At 37.7% G+C, this 13,930-nt stretch overlaps 1 pseudogene; it reads right to left on the reverse strand.

Annotated features, from left to right (window-relative positions):
- Positions 1–5,611: 5,611 nt before the first annotated feature.
- Positions 5,612–6,571, reverse strand: LOC114030294 (annotated as a pseudogene).
- Between the last annotated feature and the right edge of the window lie 7,359 nt (positions 6,572–13,930).

Here is a 13,930-nt window from a genome sequence, read left to right on the forward strand (position 1 = left end):
TGAAATTGACACATATAAAACTACCAGATAATTTTATATACCTCTACCTGCCAAAACTCAAGCCTTTTGATATTTCAAACACTACCTCTTCCAGGAAGCCCTCTCAGATACCCAACCCCTAAATCTGGAAGTGATCTTCTTCCTCTCTGAACAATTGTAACACATTAAACCTTTCTTACTACATTTAACAAATGGACCTTTGATATAGCTAATTAGTAGGCAGCAAATATTTATTGAATTGAACGGATTTGAATTTATGTCTGTCTTATTTTCCCAACTATAACTCAAATCATAGGAGATAAATCACCTTGTCTGATGCTTCTTTTGTTTCCTTCAACACTAAGCACAGAATTGTGAAAACAATATGAGTATGTTTAAAGGATTACAGAATAAGTAAATGAATGGATGAGTGAAGTGATAAATTCAATATCACCAAACACAAGAATGGCTGAAACAGAGAGAATTATTTAACCACAATGAATCCAGTTTCACAGATAAATGTCATCAGGGCAAAATAGTATAAATATAACAGAATATTTCTGGTTTAAGATGTGCCCCTGAAAAATTTTGAACATATATGCTCAGCACTCTGTTGATATCTGTCATCTTCCAAACCATCTCTTTTAATGGCTATAAAACAAAATTTGTGGCTTTTAGGCCACATGCATTATCTCATTTGATCCTTGAAAACAAATAGTCAATACACACTTACTAAGCACCTACTATGGGCTGGGAACTGTGCTATGTGACTACTTTTTGAGGAGGGAGAATTTGATGGGAAAGATAATTTGTTCTGTTTTGGACATATTGAGTTAAAGACTCTTACAGAGGATTCAGTTTGAGGTGTCCAAGAGGCAGTAGGAAAACCTTAACTGTAGGAAAGCAGAGAGTCTAGGGAAGTATCTGCTATCAAAGTTGAATCCATGGGAGCAGATGAAATTGCCAAATGAGATAGTCTAGGGAGAAAAGAGAAGGAGGCCCAGGATATAACCTTAGGAGACTGAATGATTGACCAAGGGTTAGGGAATCTCTTTCTAACCATCCTGGGGAGAAATGAGACATAGCTCTCTGACTTTGGTGCCCTACATTCTTTTCCTTGATAAAGACCTTGTATAGAACTTCAAAGGTTAAAGTCAACAAAGGCCAAGCAGAGAGGGTAAAAATATAAATGTTAATTTGAAAGAATGTGTTCCTACAATTATTGGTCAGGACCAATCTGTGGACAGTGGGCAATAAGCATGGGAACTCACTCCTGTAAGAAGTAATATGTTATGGGAATAGAAATATGTCCCAGAATCATGAGAGATATGGCCAGATGATGATAAAAATAATGAGTATAAAAGTTTTTATTGAACCTGGACTAAGGGAACTTGGTTTCCAGAGAATAAAGAATGGAAACACAAGAAAAAAACAGTGGACAACATAAGTCAGAGCTGGGAAAAGGGTGAAGACATCTGGACTGAGAAAAAAGCTTCAGGAAATTGAACCAAGAGCTCAGGAAGTAAGGAGTCACTGGGGAAGTGTTTTGAAGGGAAGATGAAAGTCATCAAGTCGAAACACAACATTCACAGCCAGCCCTCATGCTGGCGCCCTAGTGTTGCCTACAAGTATGTACTATAACCAGTGGACAGGTTGACTCGCTACCGAATTTCCTTTACTTGTTCACCTAGCAGGAATATCCAGGGACAAAATGGAAGCCTAAGCCTCATGACATCCCTGAGGTCACCCCTCTTAGGAGGTCAAACAGTAGACTGAGCTGCCTTAATGGAGGGAGTTCCTTCCCCGCTGTGGCTCACCCACAGACTAAAATACTTATACATATACAACTTATTCACAAATACATGCACAAAGTGTGAATATACATATATGAGTGGTTCAAATGAACATTCATAAACACATTTTAGTTTTGTAAATGTTCATGTGCTTTCATTTAAATAAAACAATATAAGATGTGTATACCTGAACATATAAGATGTGAATACATGTACACAGATATGTGCATGTTCGCTGATCTAAATGTATTTGAATAAACATATAAAATAGGCATATTCAAATATATTTATATAATACAATATATTCAAATACGTATGTATATTCAAGAGTATACAATATGTGCATTGTATACACTTGTGATAACTGAGTTTACTTAATATACTTGAATATGTAAGTACGCATGTACTTATTTAAATATTTAGTTTTACTGAATTTTTGAAGTGTTCACTAGATGTATGAGGCTGTATTGCATACTGGAGGAATAAGAATAATTATGGCATATTTCCTGCCTTCAAAGATTTTATAATCTATTGGACATAGTAGTCTATTACATGCATGTATAGGGACACACTAAATACACGTGCATATGCGTAAGTATACATTAATAGAACTAAACTCAGAACATTATGTGAACATGTATATGTGTGTATGTTTACATACATATAGATATGCATGTTAGCATGCAAACACATATACATGCACATATAGAATATTAGAGTCAGAAGATACCTTGATTGCCATCTAGTTTAACTCAGGCTGGGGCACCTAGGTGGCACAAATAGTAGAGTGCCAGCCATAGAGTCAGGAAGACTAATGTTCAAATTCAGTCTCAGACATTTACTAGCTGTGTGACCCTGGACAAGTCATTTAACCATGTTTGCCTCAGTTCCTCATCTGTAAAATCAGCTGGAGAATGAAATTCCAAACCACTCTAGTATCTTTGTCATGAAAACCCCAAATGGTGTCACAAAGAGTTGGACGTGACTGAAACGACTAGACAAAAACATCAACAATAGATGCAGGAAACTTTTCTATGATTGCTACATCTATGAACATATAACTAATGTGCACAATGCACTCAAATACATTCAGAGACATGTACATACTCATGTATACATATATGCATGTGACTACAGTTTGCACATATAAGAATAATCATGTATGCATGCCCAATCATGCACACGTGTGCATGCGTATGCACATGGATAATATTTTTGCTACGTACACACATAATCACATATCATGCCTGTATATACAATATACTTAATGTGCATATACATGTACATAAATACTATCTGTGCACAGAAACATAATCATGCCCATGTGTGTAACTGAGTGCTTATATGTATATATTGATATAAACATATATACACACATATATGTGCACACAACCTGGGTCACACCAAAGCCATTTTTAATAAAGCCCAGTTTAAGAAGTTTGCTTTCACCCTATTTGCTAAGAGAAGGAAATTTTCTACTTTTCAATATGTGAATTAAAGGACCCTTCCTTGTGCTTGTTATGGAAGCTCATATACTGAAAGTGGAATGCAAATTCTTGAAACATTCAGCGTTAAAAAAGACCCTTCCTTCCATATAGTGCCTACATTGTGTTTCAGGCACCTGTTTCTGTGTATGAATGAATGAAAGAAGATTTGTTAAGCCATTCTATGCATCAAACACTAACATAATAACTTTAGATACAAATATAAAAGTGAATCTTCCTCTGACCTCAAGGTGCTTACATTATAATGAGAGAAATAGAAAATAAAATGGAAACTATAGCCAGGGTAGGCTGTTTTCATTTGAAGAATTCCTGGATATATATATTCATCATTATTTGATGGCTATACCTATAAGGCAGCTGATCAATACAATCTTTCTGTTGTCAATTTCAGAATTAATTTACTTATAGTTTCCAGAGGTACAAAGTAGGGCAAGGAGGGGTGTACATCTGTAGTGCTCTCTGGGAATCCCAGAGCAAGTGTGCTGATTCTTCTAAACCATGGTCTCTGGAGGTCTGGGTAGGGATGGGGGTGGAGGGGGCACGTTGCAGCAACAAGGAAGACAACAAGAAACTATGTCCATTTCCATTGGAGGGGTATGTCAAGGAAGCTATGAGAGCAACATATGATCAGGTATTTCCCCTGGAACTTGATTTAACCCCCAGTCAGCAGAAAGAATATTGGAGCTAATGCTGTGCCAGACCTTGGCCTAGCCTGATAAGTCAGAATAAGGTTTCCTGCCAGCAGTAGGGAGTTGAGGGAATGTTGACAAGGGAAAGACAAAAGTTTGGTTCTTGTGCAATGGGAAACATTGTAAACAATGACATCATAAACATGTACAAGTACACACACAGGGATACAGACATATTCTCACAAGCAAATGCAAACATAGGCACACATGATGATGAAGTATTATCATATGAAGATTGATTAAATGAACTGTGCATGATGTTTAAACTGGAGAAATGAAGACTCAATTTTAGTATAATAACTGTCTTCAAATATTTGAAGGTCTTTCATGTGGAGGAGGGCTATAGACTTGTGATTTCATTTGTGTGGGCACCAAAAATATCTATAAAGCATAGTGGAGGAAAACTCCCCCCACAAAATACGGAAATATGGAGTAAAGAAGGCCTGGCTTCAGATCATAACTCCATTATTTTATATCACATGACCTTGAGCAAGTCAAGTTCCCTCTGTGCGAGCCTTAGTTACTTTAACTGTAATTAACAATTAATCAACCAACAAATATGAATTAAGTGACTACTACATCCCTGGCACTGGGTATACAATCTTTCCCTGCTCCTCTGGAGCATACATGATGATGGAGAAAACCATAAGTACACATAATATAGGAATATAAAAAATAAAGAGGAAGAGAATAAAGATAGAGCAGTTAGGGAGAAAAGGCCCCAGCAGTTAGAGGAATTAGGAAGCAATTTCCGTAGAAGGTTGTGCTTGATCCACAACTTGAAGGAAGTGATGCATGAGTGAGAATGGATTGTTTTTCAGTCATTAATGAGTTTGAGGGCTCAGAAATGGGAGGCATAGTGCCATATGTGAGGGACAAAAGAAAGGCCAATTTGACTGGCTCATAGAGTGCAAGAAGTGGAGTAATGGATGATGAGGCTACAAGAGGTATGTTAAACCAGGTAGTTAAGGGCTTTAATATCTAAAAAGAGGAGCTTACATTGTATCTTAGAGGCAATAGGGAGCTATTAGAGATTATCGAGCAGGGCAGTAACTTAGTTACATAAGAAAAATCATTTGGCATGTATGAGGACAGAGTAGTCAAGGGGAGAGACTTGAGTTATGGAATCTGATTAGGCAGCTATTGTAATTTTCTAGACAAGAGGTTATGAGGACTTGGATGAAGGTGGTGTTAGAATTATAGGTAGAACAGGTCAGACGCGAGAGATGAAATGAGCATGCCAAACTGGCTCATGCTTACCCCTTTTGTACTACGTACTGCTTTGGTAGTCAGGTGAAGAATATGAACTCCTCAGAGTAATCTTTTAAGTGCATACAATAAAATATAAAAGAAATCAATTCTATTGAAGTTCATTTATCAAAATATTAAAAGTTGCAAGTTCATGGGATCCCTGAAATCTATCTATGGATTTCTTGGCAGGCCACAGTTTAAGAACCAATAGACTAGAAAATCTCAAATGTCCTCCTAGATTCAATATTCTGCAACCTAATGAATTTTGAAGGAGGTGTATCTCATCTCAAAGAGAAGAGAAAGGATATTCAGACAGAAATATACTGCTCCCTATTTTTCTCCAATTCCAAGGGATTCCAAGAGAGTAAAGAACCATGGTCATTTTAATGAGAGACTACTTTTCCCTTCCTCCACTCTCTCTGGTCTTGAACAGCCTGAATAAAACAGTTCTGATTTGCTTAGTCTTCATGCTATACACCAATGGGTTGAGAACAGGTGTAAGGAAAAGGAAGATATTGGACATGGTGACATGGGGAAGGGGGGAGTGGTACTTGCCAATTCGGTGGATCAAGGCCAAGGCAATGAGTGGCACATAGAAGATGAGAACAGTGAGGATATGTGAGACACAGGTATTGAGAGCTTTAAGTCGTCCCTCTCGTGAAGCAATACCTAGAACTGTCTTCAGGATAAGGGCATAAGAGAGGACAATGAATACAGAGTCAATGCCAAAGGAGCAAAGGACAAGGGCCAGGCCATAGATAATGTTGACCCTGATGGAACCTCAAGCCAGCTTCATCACATCAGGATGGAAACAGAAGGAATGTGAGAGAATGATGCTCTTACAGAAGGGCAGTCGCTTGAGTAGTATGGGCAAAGGTGTCATCAGGGCCACACCCCTTATAACAGCTGCCAGCCCCATCCCAATGATTCGAGAATGGGTCAGGACCATAGTGTAGTGTAGTGGATTGCGTATGGCCACAAAGCGATCGAAGGCCATAACCAGAAGGATGGCAGACTCCATGGAAGAGAATGTGTGGATGAAGAACATCTGCGCCAGACAGCTGTGAAACTCAATCTCTGGGTTATTAAAAAGGAAGACATTAAGCACTGTGGGCAGTGTGGATGCAGACATGCCCATGTCTGTTCCTGCCAGCATGGACAGGAAGATATACTGGGGCTCATACAGGCTAGGGGTTTTCTGTACAATGTAGAGGATAATGCAATTTCCCAGAAGAGCAATGACATACATGACACTCAGTGGGATGGAGATCCAGATATGCACAGACTCCAGCCCTGGGATGCCAGAAAGGAGGAAATGGGTTGGCTGGTAGCGGGTACCATTGAACATCTGCATGACACTGAATCTGAAAGGAAAGGAAAATCAGGGAGAATTTTTAAAAATGTTAACAAGTCAGGTTATAGAAGAATATAAGGGCATATGAGCTCGCTCTAATATTTTTTGATTGAAATGTCACTGACCAAGAAAACCAAGAAAGCTTCAGTACCATGGCATAGGGAGATGACCAGGAATAATATCAGAAGTCAGAAACAAGGCAAATTTCTGATTTGTTCATGTTTGTATAGGAAAACAAAACAAAGCAAGGCAAAACCTCTTCCAGTGTTCTCTTAATGCAATTATCCAAAAAAAAGAAGGTCCTTTTTCAGTTCTAGGATGACTATTAAGCAAGTTAGCAGTCAGTCACTGTGTGTGTGTGTGTGTATGTGTGTGTGTGTGTGTGTGTGTGTGTGTGTGTGTGTGTGTGTGTGTGTGTGTAGGGGGTATATCAATACATAGAGACACTAAAAGGAGAATTTTTTTAACATGAGGTGTTTTTTTATGTGCATATTTCGTGTCAAAAAATCATGTTTTCCATGGCACTAAGGTCTCATATTGTGATGCCTGGTCACTTATGCTATAGTGAAAGCTCAGAGCCTTCAGCAGATGGTAAAATAAGGGTGTCCAGGTTTTCATGAGATTTAGAGTTATTCCACTGAAAACAGTCTCTTAATTGGTCTCCCTGATTCAAATTTCTCTCTTGTTCTATTCATTTCCACATAGATACAAAAATTATATTCCTCAGATTTTACTGGTACACTCCCTGCTCAGGAAGTTTCAGTGACTTTATTGTCTCTAGCCTAAAATACGAACTCTTCTGTTTGTCATTGAAAGCAATTCACAGTCTGGTTCCAGTCTGTATTTCTGGGCTGATCTAGCATACTCTATGTCAGGAGGTCTATGTCCTAGCCAAACTGGCCTTCTTGTTTTGTTTTGTTTTGTTTTCCTATACAAGACATTTCATCTCTCATTTCTGAGCCTTTGCAATGGCTGTGCCCTAGCCCAGAGTGCCCTTTCTCCTCATTCCCTATCTTCCTTCAAATCATAGCTCAGGGACCCCTCAGATCACTTCTGATTTCCTTTTCCTCTCACCTTCATCCATGTATATTTTTGTGTATATTTATCTACATTCGTTTAATTTTCCTCAACTAGAATATAAGATCCTTGAGGGCAAGCCCTGTTTCATTTCTTTAAAGTACCTATTTTTTGAGTTGAATTGAACTGAAAGGACTTATGTATCATCTAGTCAATTTTCTTCATTTTCCTAACCATGTTCCTCCTACTAGAGTAGCTAGATGACTCAGTGGATAGAGCGCTAGGCCTGGAGTCAGGAAGACCTGAGTCCAAATTCAGCTTCAGACACTTACTAGCCATGTGACCCTGGGAGAGTCTCTTAACTTCTGTATACCTTAATCCACTGGAAAAGGAAATGACAAACTGCTTCAGCATCTTTGCCAAGAAAATCCCATAATGGGAACACAACTGAAGGACTGAATAACAACATTCCTGCTATTAATGTTTATGTAGCACTTAAAGTTTTAAATCATTTTGCACATGTATAACCCATATCAGATTGCTTGATGTCTTGGGGAGGGGAGAAGGAGGGAGGGAGAGAGAAAAAATTTGGAACTCAAAAACTTATCAAAAGTAAATGCTGAAAACTATCTTAATGTGTAATTGGAAAAAAATAAAATATTGCTAAAATATTTTAAATCATTTTATATGTTTTATTTTATTTGAGCCTTAAGACAACTATGCAAGGTTGCTACTATTATCCTCTCATTTCACATATGAGGAATTGGGGCTTAGAGGGGTTAGGTGATTTGCCCAGGGTCACGGAACTGTGTCAGAGGAGGAATTTGAACTCAGAACCTTCTCATTCTAAATGCCACATTCTGCCAGCTATACTAGATCAGCAATTGAGGCCCAAATAGATTGAACAATTTGTCCAAGGTCATGCAGATAGCTAGAATTCAAACCCAGGTCTTTCAACTCCAAATCCAGACCACCCAGAACCAAGAGCAGAAAATGACTCACATGAGTTTTTCTCATACACTTTGGGAGCATGCAAGGATTTCAGTAAACAATCTCCAACATCTAGCTAAAAGGGCTTACCAACAGGTAATAAATTTTCATGGTGCATAACCTCAACTGGCCCCCCTCAGTGGTGCTCAATAATCCTTTTGCTCTTATTAGCTTTCTCTTTGACTTAAATAGTGATTGTTCCTTCTCACCTTAAGAACCTAGGTTCACTCTTAACAGTAATAGCTTAATTTATATAGCTTTTTACATTTTGCAAAGTGCTTTTCAGCGTATCTCATTTGATCCTCAAAACAATTCTATAAGGTAGGTACTATTATTATCTTTATTTTATGAATAATAAACTGAGGCTATAATAATTTTATGTGATACATTAAAATATAATATAATAATATAACAATGTATAATATAACATGTAATAATATAACAATACTCTATAAGGTAGGTACTATTATCTTTATTTTATGAATAATAAACTGAGGCTATAATAATTTTATGTAATACATTAAAATATAATATAATAACATAACCATATAATATGACATGTACTAATATAATAGTTTATATTATTATAAACAACAAACTTATGTTTATTATAAATAATAAACAACTGAGGTTGTGAAAGGTTGAGTGACTTTCTCAGAGTCACAGAGCCAGCAAGTGTCTGAGGCTACATTTGGCCTTTCTGACTCCAATTCCAGCATTCTAATCATTGCACCACAAAATCAGGAAGGAGATTTCTCCAAACCCCATAGTAATCTCCTAATCACCATATTTAGTGCCTTTTTTTTTTCAATTTCCATGTCCCTTGAATCCTGTCTAGCATTTGAGACTGCTGACCACCCTCTGCTATTAGATAATGCCTCCTCTCTAGGTTTCAGAGATACCAAACTCTCCTGATTCTCTGCCTCTTCCTTCTTTGTCTCCTAGTTCCTCATCTTCTTCCTGACCAGTGGGTGTGGGTATTCCCCCAAGATCTGTCTTAGTCCTAGTGTCTTACTATTCCACCTTCCCTTGCTTAGTAATTTCCTTAAGTTATGCGATTTCAGGTGCTGTGTTTCTTCCCATGACTCCAGATCTATAAACACCAAGCTCTAACTTCTACTCTCAGGATCCCTATTTCAAAATACTCAACAGGTATTTTTACCATGACAGCCCACTAGCAGGTAAAACTTAACATGTACACAACTGAGTTCATTTTTTTCTTCCTCTTACTATAACTGCTTATCTTGAATAATAACAACAAAAACAACAATATTATTTATTTAAAAATTATTTTCTTCCAGGGGCATTGCTATGCACCCAATGTCTCATTCAGAACCTTAGAAGAAGCTCTGAATCTTTTGTCCCCTTCATCTTTAACATCGAACCAGTTAAACCCTTCAACGTGTCTCATACCTTTCCTTTGCTTTATTCCCACTTCCACTAACATACTATGATTCTTCATTGTCATCTGCCTGGGCTAATGTTATAGTCTCCTGACAGATCTTTTTGTTTCCCTCATCTTTCCTCCTTCAATTCTATTCTTTATACTGTAATCACACTTGTTTTTCTACACAAATCTGTGTACAAACCTTTCTTAGTGCCACTCAGATTCTTTGGGGGCTCCCTTTTGGTTTAAACCCATGTTTTCATCTAGTCTAGGGGTCTCTAGCCTTGAAAACTCCTTTCAGCAATGCTGGCTGGTAATTGCATCATAACTTCAAGTGTTGCAACTTCTCTAGCAACGAGAAGTCAAATATACTGCTTATGTTCACAAAGCCAGAATGGGTCTATTTCAGGACTTGAGCACATATCCATCTGATCCTGAGACTAGTCCTTTATGATGCCATGATGCGTCTCACCATAAATTGTGCATTTGAGTTGACCACATGGAAGCAAATCATAAATAAAACATCCAGGTTGTAATTATTGAGCTTCAGAGCCATGACAAGTAAATATTGCATTCAGAACAAAAGTTCTAACTTATTTACATGGACTTAAACATCCTCTTCAATCAGATACAATGCTACCTTCCATCCTTAGCTCATGCGACTATCTTCTGTGCCTTCTCCACTTTATGAAACTGGGAGAGTTGTTTTCCATTGAGCATGATCTGTGAATTTCCCACTCCCTGCATTTGATGGTGTCTTTGTCTATGTCTACAGTGTTCATCTGAAAAGCCAACTCATCTCTAATACACTCATCCCATTGTATTATGTTATAATTATCTGCAAATATTTTAAATCTCCCTACTATACCATAACCTCCATGAGATCAAGGACCACGTGTTTTGTAGACATTGTGCCATTTATTCCTCCTCCATCATGTGGAACAGTTCTCCAACACTAACATTAATAACTCCATATGTATATGTACATATATATATATATGTATATATATGTATACACACACACACACACACATACCACACACACATATTTCTCTTTTTCATTCCAAAGAATATTTGCCTCATTTGAACCTCCTATCGGCCCTCTGAACTAGACTTAGGCAAGTGATATTAACCTAACTAATAATATAATATCAACAAAATAATAATAAATTATAATTGATGAATTACAAGTGATATTGAAGAGTCTCAGATGAGTTGATTGCCCCAAATCTCACAGCTAGTTAGGGGCGGAGCTAGTACTAAAACACATATCCCCCGATTCCAGGTCCAACGCTGTTTTTCAGCATAAACTGATTAAAAACAATGTACAAATTCATAGACTTAGAGCCCAAATGGAGCTTGGAGGCCACCTACTCTAACTGTAGAAGAACCACAGAGGGGTTTAGTGACTTACCCTAGGTCATGAGTAGCAGTGTTGGATTTCAAACCCATGTCCTGTGATTTCAAATCTTTTTACTGTCTTCTGTTGTCTAACAGATTTAGAGTTAGATCATCCCTAGAGATATTAGCAGGCAGTTAGGTGTTATAAATAGGGCAATGAGACTGAAGTTAGGAAGACCTGAATTCAAATCCAGCCTTAGACACTTGCAAGTCATTTAGTCATTTTTCTGCCTCAGTTCACTGTTCTCTAAAACATAGACGATAATAAGAGCACCTCCCTCTCAGAGTTATTGTTGTGAGGATCAAATGAACTAATAGATACCCCTTTGCAAATCTTAAACACCATACTTGCTAGCTATTACCTTCATGAACCCACTTATTCTCAGCAAAGAAGGGAAAAGCAAATGAAAACAGAAAAAAAGAGGCTAGAGAAACAAAAGATATGTAGAGCTCAGTTTTAAGACACACATCTTTTTACAGAAGAACATAAAGGAGTTCCAAGTAGAAGGGAAAGAGGAAAGAATAAACCAATCCATCAGCATATGTCTGTTTAGCATCTATTATACGATGGGTGCTGTATAAAGCCCTCTCTGAGATATAAAGAAGTCAAGATGCTGACGTTTTAGTTGGGAACTGAGGCATAAACATGTGAAAGAGGTAACTGTATAATTGCATTTGAATATTGACTTTTGTAGTTAAGAAGAGAGGGAAAGAAGTAAAGGCAAGTGCAGTCTGAGGAGGCTTTCTTTTCTTCGTGGAAGTAGTGAAAGTGGAGCTAGAGCTGGGCCTTGAAGAATCTGGAGTAGGGGAGGAGGAGGAGGAGCAGGAGGAAAAGGAATAGCAGAAGGGTAGAGTAATGTAAAAACAATTTTATTTTCATGTGAGATGAGCTGAGTTGAAATCCTGGCTCATTTCCTTGTAACCCCTGAGACCTTGCCTTAGGCAAGTTCTTATCTCTCTCTAAACCTCACTTACTGATCTCTAAAATAAGAGTCTGACCAGACAATCTCTAGGGTTCCTTACAGCTCTAGTTCCTATATTCGACTGTTTTTTTTTAGATGTTATAAAAAATCCAAATGATTTCCTTTCCAATCACTTTCCAACAACTCTCCCATTTCTCAAGGACTTCAGTTTCCGTGCCCCTTACTCACCCAGGTTGTGCAATACACAGAGTTCTAGTCATTCACCTGGAACCCACCACTGAAATCCAAGGGGATGACAAGGTCTGCCAAGATCCCTACAGCTTTTAGGATTTATCTCTCCTAGATACTCCCCTGTGCTTTCTACCTCCCCAAAGCCCCAGGAGGGCAGTCAGACCAGCTAGAATTCTCAGAGGATGAGAGGGAAAGGAGACTAGACATGGTTGGGTAGGCTGATGTTGAGAACATATTTGCACATAGCTTATTATCTTGTTTTCCTAAGAAATTAATCCCAAGCAAGAAGAGACTTTATGTAGATTAAGTCAGTGTCTATGGCTATTATTGTTTAATATGAAGGATCTGGGGAATATCCCTGTATTTCCCGAATTCTTCACATGCGTTCTTACAACTATTTTCCATTACATTCTTGAACAGCAGTTTTCTTAGGTGTTTCATTTACTTTGTTTCCAGTTCTCTGCTACCTAAATAAGTGCTACAATGAATATTTTTGTTCTTTAATACTGAATTCTGTGCCTAGCAGTGGGAATTCTGGATCAGAGGGTATGGACGTTTTAGCCACGCTTATCATGATTTCAAATTGTTACACAAAAAGGTTGGATCGATTGAAAACTCTCTCAATACTACATTAGTGAGCATATCTTTCAGCCCTCCAAAGTGACTATCTCCATCATTTATCATTGTTGCCAAATTGAAACGGGTGTAGTGAAATTTGAAGTTTCAATTTTCACGTTGCTTGTTATTTGTGACTGAAGCAATCTTTTATATGATTGTTAATTTTTTTCAACTTTTCTTTTGAGAACTGTTTGTTAATATCGATTGGGGGGAGTCTTTCCTTTTACATTTGACCAATATGATATCACAACAGTGAGTTGTTCAAGAAACTAGAGCAGGTGAAGAAGAAAGCATCCATGAAGGAGGTCCTAGGAAGAAGGTTTATGTAATGAAATTAGGACTAGAATAGAATCCAGGATGCTTAAGTATTGGGTTAAAATCATGGTGTTGCTACTTATTGGTTTATTGACCTCAGAGTCATCATGATACAGTGAAAATAATGCTTGATTAGGTCAGAGGACCTTGGTACAAATCTCAACTCTATCCCTTAGGTAATATTTCCCTGAAAACTGAGAATTTACCTTTTCCTTGAAGGATGGGTACACTTTAGATATGCATAAATCATGGAGAAGGGCACTCCAGGAAGGAGTGCAAAAGACTGGGAATATTGACCCATAGGACACCAACAAATATTGATGTAAGGCGTTAAGATTCATAAAAGACTTTCATCACAATAACCCTATGTTGTAAGCATTACAAGTAAAGTATTGTTATCTTCAGATGAAGAAACTTGAATATTTAGGACATATATTTAGGATGACATGAGTAAATGTCAGAGTCAAAACACATACC

This window comes from Vombatus ursinus, unplaced genomic scaffold, assembly GCF_900497805.2.
Source record: "Vombatus ursinus unplaced genomic scaffold, bare-nosed wombat genome assembly UNPS02014953.1, whole genome shotgun sequence".
Classification (NCBI taxonomy): domain Eukaryota; kingdom Metazoa; phylum Chordata; class Mammalia; order Diprotodontia; family Vombatidae; genus Vombatus; species Vombatus ursinus.